This window comes from Aulonocara sp. 'chitande type north' Nkhata Bay, linkage group LG5 (genome assembly GCF_057382095.1).
Source record: "Aulonocara sp. 'chitande type north' Nkhata Bay isolate Kocher_YH1m ecotype deep benthic linkage group LG5, A_spYH_male_GT1.1, whole genome shotgun sequence".
Classification (NCBI taxonomy): Eukaryota; Metazoa; Chordata; class Actinopteri; order Cichliformes; family Cichlidae; genus Aulonocara; species Aulonocara sp. 'chitande type north' Nkhata Bay.
The window spans coordinates 49,124,271-49,144,160 of NC_141348.1; positions in this window are offsets into that span (position 1 = coordinate 49,124,271).

A 19,890-nucleotide genomic window follows, 5' to 3' on the forward strand; every position below is an offset into this window, starting at 1 on the left:
CACCTCTTAGAGGAAATATTGTTTTCTCTCAGTCTCACAACTGATGTGTGAAATGGAAAACGCTCCCCTGAGACTCCAGCCCAGGTAGCTGCTGCATGAAAGCTGAAACTCCAATTCACCTGAAAGCTCACACAGGTCCCTGCAGACTTTTACCTTCTGCAGAGTGCACAATAAACATGACATGTGATGATTTACGGGAGGGCATCGGTCTGATTATGTGTACTTTACAGCAGCGGTCCCCAACCTTTTTTGCGCCATGGACTGGTTTGTGCCCAGCAATATTTTCACGGACCGGCCTTTAAGGTGTCGCGGATAAATACAACAAAATAAAACCAGTACCGGTACCGAAAAAAAGAAGATTTATTCATAACACACGTGAGAAGACCCAGGAAAACCGAGTTAACGATAAAAACGATAACAAAATAACGCTGAAAACCAATAAAAACCCTGAAAACCAGACATTTCACACCTGAGCCTCAACTCTCGCGGCCCGGTACCAAACGACTCACGGACCAGTACTGGTCCAAGGCCCGGGGGTTGGGGACCGCTGCTTTACAGCACGATGTATGCACAAACTGATAGGATGAAAGCCTCAAGTACCCAAAGCTGCAGTTCCTCTGACGTCCAGCAGAGGCTCCAGCAGTGAGTCAGTCCCCATGTTACACATTTACAGCAGAAATAAACATGTTTACAGCCAGATGCACAAACAGTTTGGGCTCTGCAGATAACGCCCCCTTCAAAACAACAGTTTTTAAGTGTTATAAAGGGGCGTGGCCTCTTTAACTGACAGGTGGCCTTAGCTGCTAGCTGTGTGCTAGGTTTCAGCTCAGCTAACTGGAGTCCCTGAACCCCACCTGTGGATTGTGTTTGTCCTTTTAGAAGCAGTTATTTCGAAGCCTCTTTCTATTTTATTTCAGTCATAACAAAAAAATAAATAAAATGCATGTATAGAATCACTAGAACATGTTTTTTACAGTCACTCCAAGTGATCTGCAGTTGCTTTATGTCATTTTGAGGACATTTCTGTCATTTTGTGGAGATTTTGTTATTAATTGTGCAGCTGTTCCGTTTCTGTGGGTGTTGCAAGGAACTAATCCTTATTTTAAATGACTCTTCTTTTCCCTGTGATTTGGTTATAAAGTTTTAAGATTTTATTTAACCCTTTGAAGTCATTTTGGTTTTTAAGCACAATCATTCCTGTGATTTCATTTCCCATTACAAACATTTTTAAGTTGTTAAAAACAAATAGAAAATGTGTTGTGTGGAGAACGATTGACAGATGTAACAAAAGAAACAAAAAGTTGAGAACAAGGAAATGATTTCTCTAGAAGGTCACGGTCCTTCCAGAGAACTGAGCGGCAGTCTTTGGGTATCGTGTTACTTTTGAAAAATTCATCAGAAATTAAAGCGAATTACCTGCAGGAAAGGAGGCAGGAAAGGAGGCAGGAAAGGAGACGTCATTTTATTCATTCTGACAGGCTACATCCATCTTTTGACTACAGTTTGTGATTATAAACACACCTGGTACCCAGGTAGCTGCGTCCTCACATCCCTTATAGGAGCTTTGTGTCTTAACAAAGGCACAATCATCTTTGAACATGTGAAGATGGCATCTATATGTTATCTGATGTGATTTTTCATGATTTCACTGAAAACAGCAGAGGAGGAATCAAACACTTCACTTTAATGCTGCTGGTCTACATCATTTATCTTTTTAGTCATTTCAAATCTGATTCTGTGATTTTGTTGGTAGTTTTTTGTGTAATTTTGCTCATTTTTGTTACTTTGTTGTTTATCTTTTACAGTTTTCATTATGAGCGTTTCTGTGTTTTTCTAAATGTGCGATCTTTGTGTTGTTTTTTTTGTTGTTTCATGAAAATTTGTGTCTGGAAGGTTGATGCTCTGCTTCTCTGTGATGTGATCTGCATCTCCTACTTTGTTGTTCTGAGACTCTTTGTTGTTGCTTTCCATCTCTGTATTGTTGCTTTGTGTCATTTAACAGAGTTTTGCATTATTTTTATACTTTCATTGAACATTCTGGAGTAAATTTGATCTCATTTTAATGACTCATTTCATCATTTTATCCTTTGTTTTGAGGGTGCTCTAAAAATAAAAAAATACCTGTGTGAGGAAGGATTGAGAGACGTGACAGAGCAAACTGAAAGCTGACACAATAACTTTAGTTTCATTATAACTTTACGTATTTCCAGAGAAGTGAGCAGCAGTGTTTGCATACCGTGTTTCTCTTTAGAAAATTCATCAGGTATGTGATTTCTGAAACGAAGCGAGTTCCTGTCAGGACGTCGGAGCACAATGAGGGCTCACCTGTGACTCTGCTCCCCTGGGCAACGGGACATGAAATGATGAATGGATCAGGTTTAATAAAAGCGTATTTTTCTGCCATAATGGGGTCAAACAGTCGCTGTGCGCTCACGTTTCTTTATCACAGAGAAGAAAGAAAGCTTTTACAACCACCTGCACAAATGACTCAGTCTGTATCCGCGACTGGACGTAAACATCCGTGAGGAAGGCCCCCGTGACTTCATGTTTGCCCAACTAGGAGGTGAAGATACTCAAACCAAACATCAGCGTGAGGCCCGAGGTTCTGTTTGACATCATCTCTCTGCACCATTTGAATAAGTAAATACGCTGCTGCTTTGTACAGACTAACACTGGCTGATTTGCATGCAGTCTGTCCAGGTCATGAGACAGGTGGAGAAAAAAGCCAAACTGGGCCGACAGGTTAGCCTGGAGAGAAAAGATGTATTAACCGCAGTGTGAGGCGGCTCAGTCATAAACCTGAAGCTGGCACTCTGCCTGCAGGCCGTGAAAGTAGGCCACAGCCCGGTTTCAGTGCAACAGAAGGAGCTCTGTTCAAACCTGAGTTCCAAACTTTATCTTCTCTTTGAGCTCATTCAGACGTTCAGTCAAATTATGTCAAGTTAAGACTGAGTTTTTGATGTTTTCTTGACCTCTTTATTATAAGCTCAAAGCTGACCTTTGGTCTGAGCTTCACATCAGACAAAGGTCAGTGCAAAGGTCAGACGAGCAGACGAACCCTCTGTGTGCTGGATGGGTTCATCGCGCGGATCAACACATCACCTTCCTGTCACTTATTTTTTAAAAAGTAAGAAATTATGAATTTTTGCCATCGGAAACAAAACTCTCGTTAGACGCACCTGTTTACACACAGTCACCTCATGACTCAGGTGAGTCAGCAGGGAAGTCGCTGTGCCTGAGTCACAGTAAAGTCCAGAAATCATAATGGAAACAAGTTGGAGGCTCACATGTTTTATGAACGTTAGGCTGAAACCACTGAGTCACAGGCGCTGAGAGGTCGGCACCGGCCTCGGCAGCTAAATAGGGAAAAAAAAAAATGGAACGATGTGACAAACATTACCAGCCGAGCAGCAGAGGAAGTGGAAGGACTGGCTTCCAGTAACATAAAGCACACATCAACACATTTTCACGAGTACAGTATCTTTATTAGTGATACGTTCGTGAATCAGCAGTCAGGTTTTTCTTCTTTATTGTGCTGATTGAAGATACGAAAAGTTATCACATGAAAAAAGAAAACGAAAATCTAATTTCCAAAAACATTTCCTTTTATCCACACGCCAACTCAACGTTCAAGGTTATTTGTTTGTTTTGAAACACAAGTTCATAAAAAATTGGAAACAACAATTAAAGCAACAGTTGCAAAAAAACAAAATGAATATAGAAACAATTATATCAGGTAAACAAAAAGTGACTGAAAATAAGAAAAAGCTGTCAGAAAAACAAAAAAAATAAACGTATAAAATTGAGCAACTTTAATCAAACCTCCTTTAACGCGCATCAGGCCACGTGGCTGCTCGTTCATTTGAGTCAGTAGGATGATGACTTGGTGAAGTTCTTCCACAGAAATCAGTTTTAACAAAAAACTTCAAATTCTGAGAAAATCTGAATGTTGGAAAAAAAAGTAACAATTTGAATTTTGAAAGTACACAGGATTAAAGAGTCCATTAAAACAAACAGATGGAAACCAAGAGTGCGTCTCTGTGGACTGAACCTTACACGAGATGCTGGTAACTCTGGGATAGAGTTCCTTGTAACGAGGAATAAATGTGATTATTTCCTCAATAAATTCACTGAACTTTCAGTTTGCTTAGAAAAAGAACAAAAGAAAAAATAAGAAATGTTTTCAAAATGAAATCAAAGAGTGACGTGTGATTCACCGTCCTCACAAACCCAGGAGCAGCTGTGTGGTATGTAAAGCAGCCATAGATGAATCTTGTGTGACGCTGCTGAACGACTTCTGTGACCTTTAAACTTTTAGCTGGCAGTGACTCACAACCTCTCCAGACATTTACCTGTAAAGGAAGGTTTGCATGCCTATTTGCTGGCGTTACGCAGACGCGCATGTGTGGTGATAAGCTCGGTGAGCGACAAGAGCATTTTTACTCTGCCACACTTTGATGGCTCATCTTTATTGTTGTGCCAGCAGCTGTCGCTCGTCCTCTTAAACGGACACCAGGTGAACCTGTCCTACCAGCTCAATAAGAAAACACATTCCACAGAAGTCAGCTGGTTCCCAGACATCATATTGTTTTTATTAACTTCAGGAAACTATGAAATTACCTGTGAGCGCTTACCTCATTTCCAGCTCCACAGTGTTCTTCCTGGACTCAGTTTAGCTCCTCCCCCTTACACCAACATTACATTGTTAAGAAGCTACGAACAATTACAACAATTAAACAAATAATGTCAATAATAATTAATTTGTAATCTACCGTTTACAATATGTTACGGCCAAACAGACCAATCACAGTTACTGAGGAGCAACAAAGAGTCAGATTTCTCAGTTTACGGCGTAGGGTCAAACTGTGAGGGTGATGCAGACCGTTTGCTTCCTTTTATGGCCACGCATGAACACTGACGTCTCATTTCTTCAGCCTTGTTCCATCTTTCAAATCACACTGCAGGTTCATTTATGTTTGTGGGTGAAATCTACACCGTGGGTACATCAAACACTTTGAGACTGTAGAAGTAACTTCAATCAACTCACAAATAGAACAGATGAGAAGAACAGAAGGAGAGTGTCACGATTAGCTTTGATAAGCAGGCAGGATGTAGGACGCAAACACGCGAGGTTAACTGAAAACAGAAGCTTTATTGCTGGACACAATACTAGATTTAAACAAAACCTAAAACAAGGAACTAGAAATAACTATGCGCATGGAGGAAACACACAGCAAAGAGGGAGTACGACGCGACAACGGACAGAGGAAAACACAGGGTTTAAATACACAAGGGAGTAATGAGGGACTAGGAAACACGAGGGAAACACAGCTGGGACTAATCTGACCAGACGAGAGCGGGAGCAAAACGAACACAGGACAAGGAACTATCAAAATAAAACAGGAAACAGAAGACAGGCACTTGACAAGAAGACGCAGGAGATGAACGAACACGGAGGCGAGGGTGACTCGACAAGAAACGAGGAACACAAGAACAGCCCACAGAGACTAAACACAGGCTGTGATAAACACTAAGGGAGCACTGTGACAGAGGAGCTACACAAGGCTGCAAGCTTAAAGTCAAGGAGGCAACAAACAGATGATCTGAAGTAGAGCAAAGACCACAGCTCCACACTCAGGAGGGACTGCAAAACGAGACGCAGGTGGAAACATTTGGAGCGGCACAGACACAAAGTAACCACAAATGAGATTAACAGGATGTAACTTTCATTAAACAGAAAACTTACCAGGTCTCTGGAGAACTTCAAGACATGTTGAAGAGGTCGTTGAGCCATTTAAATCAGCTGTGCTGGATCAAGGACACATCTAAAACCTGCCGGACCTCAAGGCCTGGAGTTGGACACTCCTGGAGGAATGTTTCTACCATCAAAGCGTCTAACGGAAAAAGGAGGCCTGACACAGAACCGTTTTATCAGTTTTAATAAAGCGCTTAATGTGAGCTTAAGGCATTTGAAGCCCAAAACAATAAGAACAGACTGAACTCCGCATATCAGGTTTTTAGAGCGTATTCTTGAATGTCTGAGGTGCAGCTCCTCTTTGTGCTCACGTCACTTCGAATGAAAGTTAAATTCTGGGAACTGCTGCGTCTGCACAATTTCTCTGGTTGTACAAAGAGCTGCAGGCAAAACAGACAGAAGCTGCAGCTAATGCTCAGCACAGGTGAGAGACGTTTGTGCTGGCTGAAAACACACATGTGCATTATAACAACACATTTGGAAAGCATGATGGAAGATGTTTCATCAAAGTACTCTGCAGAATGTCTAAATCTCATGATTTTTATATTTGAATAAAGTGCTGCTGCCTGTGGAGTCGTGAGCCCGACTATTTCCAGGAATCTTATCATCGCAGTTTCCAGTTTTTATGCAAACCTGAACCACACGGCGTTGTCACTGTCCTCGTCTTTCCCGTGTATTTCTAAAAATATGTTATTCTAAATAAATGTACACGGACACAAAGAGGCATCCACTAAAGTATTTCCAGTATGTTATGCTATTCATACTTTACAGATTTAGACCATTTTTCTTTCTTTAGATTAACTTTATAAATAGAAAATCTGTGATGGATCAATGCAGCTTAAAGGACCAGGTAGAGGAGACCTTTTCTTTTTTTCTTCCTGTTCTAGCTCCTGAGTTTTGATTCTCGGACTTTTACTCTGCCTTTAAACATATGATTTAAACCTTAGACTGTATATCAAAGATGGATATAGACAATATGACATCATCCATTTTTTTCAAATTTGACCCTCTTGGCTCCCCCAATGTTGGTTTTTCACGAGATGCTCAAGTTATTAGCTAGCTAGCTAACTTCCCAGAGTTTAAGTCACCAAAACTGGAGCTCAGGCTTGTTGTCTGTTGGCACGGTTACCTGCTCAGCAGCCATATTATTGGTCAGATATGTGCATTTAAATTAGACTATTGTTACTGAAGAGGGAAAAACTGTGTTTTTGTATCAGGCTGTAGACATGTAAACTGTAAAGCAGTAAATGTTCCTCCTCAGGTTTGCATCACCAGCATATCTATGAAACCCCGAATGAGACGTTCGCTAACATCCCTCCACATTGTTTTAATGTTCCTGTCTCTATATTATCACTATCACATTATCACCACACAACCTTTGACGAGCTGGAAGAGCTTCAGTGTCGTCTGTCTGAAAAGTACTTTATCTAAATCATTGAACTGGCTTCCTGAATCTGAAGATCCCGACTTTTCATAACAAAGTTGAAGATGCTTCCTAAAAACGGATTCCTGGGAATTTTAAACTGGTCTTCTTCTTTAGTCAGTTTGAAATAGACACTTTGCAGGAGCGACACTAGAGCAGCGTCCTCGGCACAATTCAGTCCACAGGATGCAACGTTTAACGTTCCACTCTAAACAGACCTTTCACTGTGTAACTACTATGCTAACACGCTAACAGCTTCACATCCTCGCCACAATAATTGAAGTTATTACTTAAACACACACACACACGGTGTGGTGTAACCCGACTCTGCTGTGAGAAGCAGGAATTCTTTTGGAAAACTGAGTGTTGATGTTGCAGTGCAGGTACGAGGGATCCTCACAAACCTTTGCACCAAAAGGAAAACTCCCAGACGTCACGCTGGAGTCAGAGTTACATAAAGAAAAGACCGAGGCAGCGACTCTGACACTGTGGCTGAGACAGCGTGAGCATGAGAGTGAAACACTGAGGCAGGAACAATGTGGATGTGAAGGCGGCTCTTCCAAAGCTCTTTGTTAGAAACAGACTGGGCAACATTTCAGAGGGATTAGAGATTTATTAACAATCACGTCTCTTATCCTTTAAACACACACCTCCGGATGATGTAACGCCCATTAATTCATGCGTTTTGTCTAATTAATAGTTAATAGTTTTTCTATAATCAGTTTGTTTTTGACATTGTTTCAAAAAAACATAAAAACTTTGTTTTTTATGTTTTCATCTCAGCGTTCAGAGCATTAGCTAGCATACAACACCATGTAGTGTGTTCCACTTTGACCTGGTGGTGGCAGTGTTGTCTAAACAAGATGAAGCCCAAACCCAGGAGCCTGTTTATTCTAGATTATTGGAGTATTTGGTGGCGAGCGCAGCAGCATCTTCTGTGAAGATGAAGATGTAGCTGAGAATGTGTGAAGCCAGATAATCTCTCAAATTTTCTCGAGAAAGTTTTCAGGAGGCGGAGCCGTGACTTCCAGAGGCTGATGGGAGCTCTTGTTGTATACGCCCTGGGTCTCTCGGTTGCCTCTAACGACCTGCGGACAGATTTCTGTGGGTCAAAGTTTCTGAAAATCCAAAGGATGTGAGACTAAAGCTCACTCCAGTGTCTCAGAGCCTCACCTCTGCTCCAGAGTTTACATCCGCTGTCATTTCCGCCGGTCTCGCGCCTCTCAATTTTTGTAACCTGAACATTGTGCTGCCGACACCACGGCGTGGTTGTGTGCGTGATTCTGTTGGTTTTACCGCCGTTTTAATGACATATCAGCACAGAAGCTCACAGAGTCGCAGATTTCACAGAGAGAGATGCTGCAGCATTTTGAAAAGACCAGACTTTGTGAAAAAAACATGAAAGAAATCTGCAAGTTTGACTTCTTCTTTTGTATAACTGCTGATGTGTTGGCATTGTCTGAGTGGCGACACCTATGGTTCAGGAGAATGTTGCAGCGAGCATAAATGGATGTGGGTGTTGATAACGTAGCAATCAATCCAGTCCCACGGTGGGGCTTTAAGGCTGACATCCAAACACCTGACGGGGTTTAAACCTGTGTTCCTGTTCTTTTCATCATGACCACTGGTCAGGGTTGGAACATTAAACAGGTAAATGTTTAACGTTCAACTGTTAAAGAACTCTACCCAAACCAAGAGAGAGCAGTCCACAGTTTCCTCCCCTGGAAGCACAGCCTCAGACTTGGAGGTACTCAAATAAAAAGTCTCTTATATGTAATGAAGTCCTTACAGTCAGCATCAGCAGGGCACTCGATTCATGGAGAGATCCGACCCCGTGAACTCTTTACTGAGGCTAGAGTTAGCCAGCTGTCACACACAGCCATGTCGAGGGCTGGTCTGTTAACTTATCTGAACGTTTTTATATTTACTAACTTTATCAGCTAATGGTACAAACTAACCATCACCAGCTCAGAGTCTCAGACAAACATCAGAAATCTGAAATATCATCAATAACAGACGGATTTCCTGCTGCTGAGCTTTTCAGTGGGCAGTAATGAACGCCGCGTCTTCCTCTTTAGTTCAGAGAGGCTATATGAGGAAATATTCTTACAGTAATTTGCTGGCTGTCAGTGCTGAAGCAGAGGGAGGGGGGGTTCACACACTCCCTCATTCACACTCATTTGGGAACAGCCATTAACACCCACAGTGTGCGTTCGCAGCGACGTTCGTGTGCTGCTTCGTTCCACCACACAGGCAGAGTTCCTGCACTGTGCATAACACAGAATCACTGATGATCGTTGCATAATAACAGACAGTTTAAGTGTTTTAATCAGCTCAGGTTGTGACGTTCACAAACTGGACTTGTATCTAGTGGCAACGATACTATTTGCCAATAAAAGCAGTGCTTTGTGTGATAACTAACACCTCGATGTCTAAAGGAAATTCTGAGGTGTCAAGTTTAACCCTTCTGTTTTTCTGACAGAGGTTGGTCTCATGTCTGTGTAAACCTCCCACTCGCTCTTTTTTCAAACAGTCCAAAAAGTTTCTTTTTTATTTCACTTTAAACATAAAGCTTTAAGTAATCGAGAGAGCGAGTTACAAAATGACTGTCCTGAGCTTTTTTAAAGGCCGGAGACTTTCCCTTAAAGGCTATAACTATCTATTGTTCTTAGTTTCAGAATGATTTATTAACAGGTGAGTTTTCTGAGCATTTTCAAACAAGAGGCAGCGCCAAGTGGAAAAAAAAATGTTCCAAAACCTGCAGTTCCCCAAATATCCACCAGAGGCTGCAGGCTCCTGCAGTGAGTCAGTCCTCATAAGCTGTGTCCCAAAACCTAGGCCGCATCCCTCAGAGGACCCGGCCTTCGTGGTCTACATGGGTCAGGTCCTTCGAAGACTGGGAAGGCCGGAAGTGAGCGGCTGTGAAATGGGACGGTCTAGCCTTCAGATTCGCGTCACCGCTGTCTCTGTTGAGTTTAATAAACTCAGCTGTCTGCTCCTTGCTATCTAAAATATATCAGGACACTGGAGTAAATTCTAGACCATCTCACACTTCTGTTTAGTCAGTTTTCTTCAGCTGTGTGAAAACCCTGGAGGAACCCACCCGAGGGATTAATAAAGTTTTATTTTATCTAATCGAATCTAAACTATTAACTTTGATCTCAGCCAAACCGATTTGCTCCGGTTTTGTGAGTAAAGTTATCTAAGTGACTTGTATATCATGTTTAACCTGAGTATCGAAAGACCACAGGGGTCTGAAAGTGATGTGACGGGAGTTCCCTGTTCTCGGCGGCTCTAGTGACCCTCGAACCCCCGGCTAGCTATCGAGCTGGTGGGTAACAGGGATGATCTGATATCGTCGTGTTGGTGTTGTTCCCAGATCATCATGAAAATGTTGTTCCAGGTTCAACATTGCAAGTGACCAATTACACTGTTGTGACGTTATTCTTTTGCGCGCCAAGCCATTCGTGCATTTATGAAATTCCAGTGTTGCAAGGACAATATCAGTTCTGCTTACCGTTTATTAAAGGGTTAGGGTTAGGGTCAAGGTCAGGGTCCGTTGATCGGCGGACAGAGGCGGTTTCTCGCAGCTTAAGTACAGTTTTTTGTTTTACGCCGGTTTTTCACGAAGTCGCAAAAGTATGACGTCACAACATTTAGATGTGCAACGATACACAAAATTCATTGTTTGGTTCGGTTCTGGGGCAGCACGGTGGTTAGCACTGTTGCCGCACAGCAAGAAGGTCCTGAGTTCAATTCCACCATCAGGCCGGGGTCTTTCTGTGTGGAGTTTGCATGTTCTCCCCGTGTTTGCGTGGGTTCTCTCCGGGTACTCCGGCTTCCTCCCACCGTCCAAAGACATGCAGCTTGTGGGGATAGGTTAATTGATTAATCCAGATTGTCACTAGGTGTGAATGTGCGAGTGAGTGTGAGTGGTTGTCTGTCCCTGTGTGTTGGCCCTGCGACAGACTGGTGACCTGTCCAGGGCGTACCCCGCCTTTCGCCCTATGACAGCTGGGATAGGCTCCCGCGACCCTGAAAAGGATAAGCGAATGGATGGATGGATGGTTCGGTTCAATACTTTGGTGTCACGGTTCGATATTTTTTCGATACAAAAAAATGTTCATGCTTTTTTAATTTGTCATTTATTAAAATTATAAATATATATTTTAACTATACTATACGCTTCTTCTGGGCTATATTCTCAGCAGCATATTAAACATATCAGGTCCCCATAAGGAGAATCCTGTGCTAACGGCTGTCTAAATGACTCGGGTAAAGTTTGTAGCATGCGTGCTTGTTCTTTTTGTCTGCTTCCACTTGTCTTTGCACTAGGATGATGTCGGTGTAAATGTGCAGTCATATTCGTTGTGTTCCCACTAGTGCTGTCAGCGTTAATCTGAAATGACGTTAACGCCACAACACGGCAAATCTTCGTTAACGAGCTATCGCAGATCGCCCCGTGCGTGGGGCTGGACGGCGTCAACACGTTAATGAGCTAACTGCGCTAACACACTAGTTCCCACCCATGTAATTGAGCATTGCGTGGCACATCCAACATACTGTTTTACTTTAGTCCATGACTCGCTTACCTTCAGGGTCATACGTCACATGAACACCAAAATAGTTCCAAACGCCAGATCTGAATAAGGTGGGGGAGGTTCAATTTGCCATGTTGCAACGAGCTTAGCTTCTGTCTTGCTAGCTTGCGCTGTGCTCAGTGGATCTGCGCTCGACAGTGCAGCCTAGGCGGATAAGTCGAACGCAGATCCACTGAGCTCTCAACACAGACAGCATCGTCAGAAGAAAAGTTGATAAAATAAATTAAAAATTTTGTATTGTTTGATATATATGCGTACCGAACCGAAAGCACTGTATCGAACGGTTCAATATCGATACGAGTATCGTTGCACCCCTAACAACATTGTGATTGGTCACTTGCAATGTTGATCCTGGAACAACATTTAGTATGATGATCTGGGAACAACACCAACACGACGATATCAGATCGTGTTGGGTAGATAACAGACGTCTCCGAAAACATCAGAGCACTTTTGCAAATATGTGATGTCTTGATAAACCGAGCAGATATTTGAAGTTTACACAGCTACATTCTTGCCTGAAAATATCTTAAAAGTTTATTTTGTGACCCAGAAAGAGTAATAAGAGTAATATTCAAATTAAGTAGCTGCTTCCTAGGAATTCCACGCTATGAATTCTGGGATAGATTGGGCCACGAAGGACACACCCGACCCATCCTTCAAATTCGGGGAAATGAAGGACGCATTTGTCAGCTGCGTTTGGAGTAGCTTTTGAATTGGCTGTGACGTAATCGGTCTACAAATGCGGCCTTTGAAGGATGCAGCTGAGGTTTTAGGACACAGGTATAGACTCCCCTGTTAAAATGCATTAAAAGTTTAATGTAGGAGGATGAATTTTTTGATCCACATGGATACTGAAGTTAGGGGTGTGGCCACTTTCACCAACAGGTGTCTGTACACAGGAAGCAGGAAGTGATGTCAGCTGGGCTTCCCTCCAGGACTTCAGCTCATTAAACTCACCCTCTCTGCTGTGTTGGCACCGTTTGGAGCACGTTTAATGGAATCTTTACTAAAATGATGAGACTCTAGCATTTTATTTCATCAACAGGCTGTTAGCTGAAATGCTAATGTCGAGGCTTCAGTATGTCCCTCTTTATACCTGTGTATGTTTTAGTGGGACAAAGCTGCAAAAGTTTTTCAGGCTGCCTGCTGTATTTTCCATGTGAACCTGGGAAGACGAGGAACCCGAGAACACAGGAAGTACATCAGCACGTGAGCTCTTTCCCCAACATGTCAGCTCCGTCTATAATTACTAACTCTCGTTTCTGTGTGATCTTCGAGGGAATGTTCCCGGCAGAGCACCGTCAGTGTTTTACAGTGAGCGTCTCCTGCTCGAGCGCTGACAGACTTTCACAGTGTTCGTCCGCCCACAGCTCCGACACTCTGACAGAACAGCATTGATGAAAGCTCGCTGGCAGCGAAAGGTCCCAGCTCGTGCCGCAGAGTGTGAGACTCGAGCTTTGTCAAAAGACAATTTGTTCCTTGTAACAAAAGAAAAAGGCCAAAATTAAAGGTTGAAATTAAAATAAACTTCACAACAGATCCACTGTTGGGACTTCAAGTCTCAGAAGGATGGTGTGAGTAAAAGCCACAGTGACACAAGTGTCTGAAACCGAACTCATGAATAGTGCATGTTACAGTATTTCATGTAGTTATTATTCAGCTTCATAAACAAAGAAACCCAGAAACACACAATAAAAAGGAATGACAGCGACGCGACTGAAACAAAGCTGCTTTGTACACGACGCCACAAATCAAATCAAACATTTATTTTCCCAAACATTAACACCACTTTCTCGCTTACATATTATTTTACAGTTTACATTTCAAGAAAACGATATTCTTGAAATGTTTTTGTGTACTTTAGTCAGAGTCAGAGTAGTGGACAGCTCATCACCACAGTGTTGGAGACAAGTCACTGAAACCATCACCTGACTGTAAACAAGTGCTCGCTGACATGGCTGAAAAACACATCAAAATCTGCAGTTCCTCTAACGCCCAGCAGAGGCTTCAGCAGTGAGTCAGTCGCCATAGACTCCCGTTTTAAACTTGTGAAACTTTACAGCACAGAGAAACACGTTTACAGCCTGATACAAAGACTGTTTGTTTCCATACATGTGTGCATGTTAACCTCTTTATTGCAACATGTCTAGATTTTAATGTAAACAGTGTTAAAGGTGGACGTTGCAACTGTGACGTCACTCGCTAGTTGGGACGTTCTGAAACCTCGAGCTGAGCGTTCAGCGTCGATGTCTTGCTGTTTTGAAACGAGCTGTTGAAGAGAAAGGAGTGGATTTAACTGTGAAAGTGGATTTTCATGAGCCAGCGAACAAACCGTGGATACAACGCCTTTCTGACCAGATGAGTCACTGAGCCTATAAACTCATCAGGAAGGTGGTCAGGGCAGACAGCTGCTTTTCCAGCTACAGATACCGCCCCCTGTGGCCATTTAAAAGATTGCAGGTGCAAGGACATAGAGAGTTTTATTGTCAATGTGCAGTTTCTTGCACAGTGAAATTGGGTAGCTGGACCAGAAAGGTGGAAAAGTAAAGAGGGGAAAATATATATATGTATACATATATGTGTGAGTGAACTATATACATGTTGTATGCATAGGAAACATTGAAACAGAAACATTGTGGGGCTGTATACAAGTTATATAATAAAGAAAATAAGGGTGGAGGGGCTATGGTCATTTAGGGTGGGGATGGTGATTCCAATGAGACCAAAATATTGCACAATGTACTTGGTGCTACCTTTACTTTCAGAAGCTGTGTCTAATTTTTTTTTCATTTTATTTATTTGAATTATGGAATATTTTACCAACTTTTGGGATAAATATATTTTATATTTTGTTTTATTTGGACTTAATAAAGTTTAAACTTAGGGGTGTGGCCTCTTTGATTGATAGGTGTGTGGTGACACAGGTGGCTGTAGCTGCTAGCTGCCTTCTAGGCTTCAACTCAGCTAACTGTCCCTGAACTGTGTTTGTGCTGTTGGAGCATTTTTAATGACGTCATGTGACCAATAATATGGCTGCTGTGAGGTTACTGTACCAACAGACCGTCCAACAGACCCGAACTCCAGTTTGATGAACTGAAGGATTTTAATTGGGTGATACTGAGCACTGATCAGAAGGTATCTCTGTCTCTGTAAGGCTCCCATACAGTATCGCTAACCAAGCTAGCTAACATTATTTCGTGGCTCGAAGAAAGTTGCATGGTGAAACGAAAAAACCAACCAGACTTCAAAATGAGGACTCCAGAGCAGGAGCGTATATCCATCTTTCACATGGACAAAGCATCCTCTTTCAAAGCCACTGCCTTAGCTGGGAAATTTTAAAGAGCGCGCTCTGCAGTAAACCTGAATGAGTTCTTTCTTCTGCTTTGCTTCAGCTCTCTTTCACAAAAGTCAGCCTGCTTGTTCTGACAGACAGACGGACAGACACGTGATGAGGCTGATAATAAACCTCCAAAGAAGAGACAGAGCCGGAGAGGAAGAAGTGACCTTTACATCTCAGCAGAAAGAAGAAGAAAGAGCCAGCTGATGATCCTCGTATGAGTCAGCAAACGCACTTGTGAGGTATAATCTCCGTGAACGACGGCGGGACAGAAAAGAAAGGGAAGACAGAACCGGATAAACAAGCTGAGCTCTTCATGAATACCTGTGTGTTAAAAATGTCCAGGCAGTGTTAATGTGATCACAGTAATGAAGCACTTATTAAGCTGTAAGCAAACACCCCCGTCTGACTGCTGCCACGCCAAATAAAAGATGGCGCCACGAAAGACGTGATTATGTCACTTAGCAGACGGCTGGATGAGCGCAGCCTGCAGCCCTCACCTAAATATCCAGGTGCTGATCAGAGAGATTTAGAAATGCTTCATCCGTTTTCTGCAGCTGGTGTTTGATGAATAATTAATGTTTGTGTCCAAATGCTTGAAAATAACCCCCAAATGTTCCGAGCACTAGACGGAGAGACCTGAAAGCTTTGGTGCGTTATTGAAGACTGAATATTATATTTTAAATTAAATCAACATGAACTGATCTCCACTCAGATCGCCCAGAAGATCAGAACACAGACTTCATCTGTTCATCTGTTTGGCTGCAAAACTCCTGAGTTCTTCTTTCGGTTTGTACAAGGTCAGATGGCAGCTGCGTAAATATTTAACTAAAAGCTTCAAAAACCGGACTTCACTAAGCAGCGATGACATCACGTTAGCTACTTGTGTGAACAGATCCCAGTGAGACCTGAATCACCCAGAGAACCCAGGAAACCACTGAAGGACCACTAAAGACCACAGAACCAACCGCTTACCATCCACCATGTCGCCGGCAGCTCTCGCGCAGTTTAACTGTTGAGAGACTTTTATTGTTGATGTTCCAAATGACCAAAAATGTTATTTGAACAAAGCGGTGGACAATAACTGAACCCTCGGGCCTGGAGATCAGTTAGTGACCGATTAAATGTGAATTCCCGAACAGATTGGTTGCTGAAGGTTATTTGCTGTTTCCAGGTGAAACTGCTCGTGCTAAAAGCCCTCCTGCACTTTGGTTGGTAGCAGGTTGTCACAGTTGTCCGTAGCGTGTATGGAAGACGCCGACTTGTCTGCAAACACTCGCCAACTACTCGCTGAGCGGATGGGAAACGGTGCTATGCAAACACAGTGTTCACCTTCAAAGTAAAAGTTGTGTCTCTTGAAATGTGTTGGTTTCAGAATGAGGCCAGCTTTGACTTTGAAGGCAAATGTATTTTATTAAAATGTGGTCTCCTGCCATTGGTCCATTGTCAGACTGACGACTGGAATTGTATAAAACAGTCGCTGGTGGGAAGCTCTGCTGACGGGTGGTTTTCAGAAACATGACGATAAAAATAAACAAAAAGTGAAGCTTGCAGCAGGATGAAGGCACGTCACCCTGCAGACTAAATCAGGTTTAAGATACAGTAGTGTGCTGTAGGTGTGATGGAGCTGGCAGGTGAGCACAAGAGAAGGTGATGCCCTGCAGGTAGGGTAGGTTAAGGCGGTGTTCTGCTGTGCACCAGCCGACCTACTTAGAAACGATAACTAACCTTTGATACACGACAAAAACATAAAAACTTCTCGGGCAGGTTCTGAATCGCTCTCTGGCCTGTTTGCTCTGTAATTATGTGGAAACGATGTAATAAGTTGGGTCAGGAATGAAAATGTTCATCAGCATGTGGCTAAAAGGGAGCAGATGTTGTAACTCTGCATGACTACAGCAGTGCAGGAATGCAAACGATTCACAACTTGTCTGAGCATCTTACGGTTTTTAGGATTTGTTTTCTCATGATAATGAAGACGGTCACTGAATTTTAGGCCGTGCAAGGTTTCCTTTCCAAACCTTTATTAAACCTGAAAGTGAAACTCTTCAGGTAAAGGATCTTTTCGCAGCTTAGCTGAGAGAACCAACCTGTTTTGAAGACGAGTGTTTATGATCTGCGGTACTTTTGCTTCGGTTCTCTAAACGTCAGAATGTTCCCACATCGGCACGCGATCTGAGGACCAACGGTTCATTTTGTTTCCCATCCTGCGACTCCTTCATGCATGCGCTGTTTGAACAAAGGGTGACGCGGAGCAGAAGCAATCCTTCGATTTCCAAAAGGCTGCGTCGCTCAGCCTGATGAAAAACGTGTTCCAGCTGCAAAAAGTGAGAAGTCTCACAAAGCGCCGGACTTGCTAACAGAAATGAAAAACGCTGGGACATCTTTTCCAAATCCGAACTCCAAAGTTTTTACTCTGTCCATTCATGTTCCATAGCTTTGAGTTGCTACATAAAAATCCATTACTTGAATTATTTGGTGTACATCGTTGTGGAGCTAAAATTATGTGTCCATTTTGCTCATCGTGCACTTTTCTGAAATAACTCACAGACTCACTGTCTGCACGGTTTTACCTGATGCAGTTGGTGAGCTCTCAGCTTCTGCGTGACACAGATGTGGGTAAGCGATTCTGTGACCCAGGATCCCAGTAATCAGACCAGTTCACGACCCAGTTCAGGTCGTCAGGTCCGGCTGGAATAAACACTTTTAGGTCTCCAAGCAAACTGGGCGACTTTTCTACTTCATACGACTCAAGTGCAGCAGAGGAAGAACAAAGTGTTGACTTGATCACAGTTTGTGATATTTAAAAGTAAGAACTGTTGACCGTCCCAGTGACAAACTGACAAAACCAGAGCCGTGGTTTCCGTTTTCACAAAGACAGGAACGTTTAAAAGAGGTTTAGGCTCAACGTTCAGCCGTGGATTCAGAGAGCAGCGTGGGTTACTCCCCGTCAATGAACCAGCTTTAGAACTCTTTATCTTTATTAGGAGCTGCAGGAGTCTGATCTTTCAGATCTTTCCAGAGGGGGAGCTGTGTCCATGTCCTCAGCACACTTTCAGAGATCAGGGTTTCCCCTCGTCTGTATATTCATGGCCGTATTCATGTAAAGAGCTCCTGTTGGTCAGTGCTCATATCACATTTCCAAAGTTTCAACTCAGGAGGTTCTGCAGCTAATCATTTTTTTCTACTCTTGGTCACAGTACAAAGTCACCGAGGGGAAATTTCCCCTATGCTGTCATGTCAGACACATGGAAACTCCGCCCTCCTGCTGTTAGTGAAGAGCAGCCAATCAGGAGAGGAGCTGGCTAAGATCCAGTATCATACAGAGCTTCTCTAATTATAACATGGAGCACAACAGTAATCCTCCTGTCTAGTCAGCTAGCACAAAGGTTACGTTAGAAACGTCATTTCTAGAGGACGGACTTTTATCTCAGCATTAAATTTTCTTCAGTGTTTTTGGAGGATTAACCTCGCTGTCCATTCATAAAGAACCAAAAAGGTCCCAGTTCTCCCAGCTTGTGTCTCAGCACAGATCAGGTTTAATCCCACCAGGACAAACACAGGAGCTCCTGCAGATCCACAGGCTCATGCGTCTCATAATGAAAATACAAATGAGCGCTCATTGAACGGAGGTGACACGAACATCTGAATGACAGCGTAGGTGGTGAAACTGAGTTTGTAGCTTCAGTTATTTGAATATTAATAATCAGGCAGAGCCCTCAGGTATTTCCACAGTGAGACACCCTGCATCAGCACGCAGGAAATTATCATCTTACATAATACACATGTGTGCAGAAACACCTTCCAGGCAGCTGCATACGTGATCGGGAAACAGCAACATGATGTCTTTGCTCCTGCTCTGTCGTCAAGTTTATTGAAAATGCAGAACACTAACAGCACACCCCGACCTGCAAAAGGACCACAGGTGTCATGGTCTCCGCCCCTCGTCAGCTGACAGCCGTCAGGTGTTTTGTTTTGTTTACCTTTCTCTCTCACCTCTGCTCTCCCTTTCTCTCTCGCCCTCTTCCATTCTCTCTTTCTCCTGCCGGGGCGGAGCTCAGTATGGGCTCCTGCCCCTGGCCTACGCACCTGGAGGTGATCAGCACATCTGTCGCTGATCATGAAAGATTGGAACCCTTCTTAAGAGGGCGAGTCTGCTCTACTCGTCGCTGGATCGTTGAGTCATCAGCGTCAGTCGTCCTGTATTTTGTAGAATCAGTTTATGAGCATGTCTGAACCAGGAGACTAATGGTTTTTTTCTGCCTGTGCATAGATTGCCTCTGGACTTGTTCTTCCCCTGTGCCTGGCGACTGAACGGGAGCAAGAGAGATAAAGGAGAGGAGATGTGCTAGGACTGAATGGAAACTTTCCCTTCCTGGACTCCTGCCTCTTTCACTCCTGGACCCTGGAACCCCGGCACCTTTTTCTTTGGACACTATTATGTATATATATGAATTCCACTGTAGGAAACACTGTAAATAAATGCACCTTTTGAAGACACTAGTGGTCTGCGCGTGAGTCCGATCTACGAAACGTGACAACAGGCATAAAAACAGCACAAAGAGATGTTGAACTGCACAAAAAAAGATAGCGAGGGCTCACAAAGACATGCAGGACTCCTCGAAAGAAAACTAAAAGGATCAGAAAGATGAAGAATTATTAGAAAATGATCAAAAAGACACAAAAGTGCAACAAGCAGATCAAATCGGCCACGGGGAGGAATACAAGCAGTTCATTCTTGACTGAAATGACTCGTCCTCTTTCCTAAAGA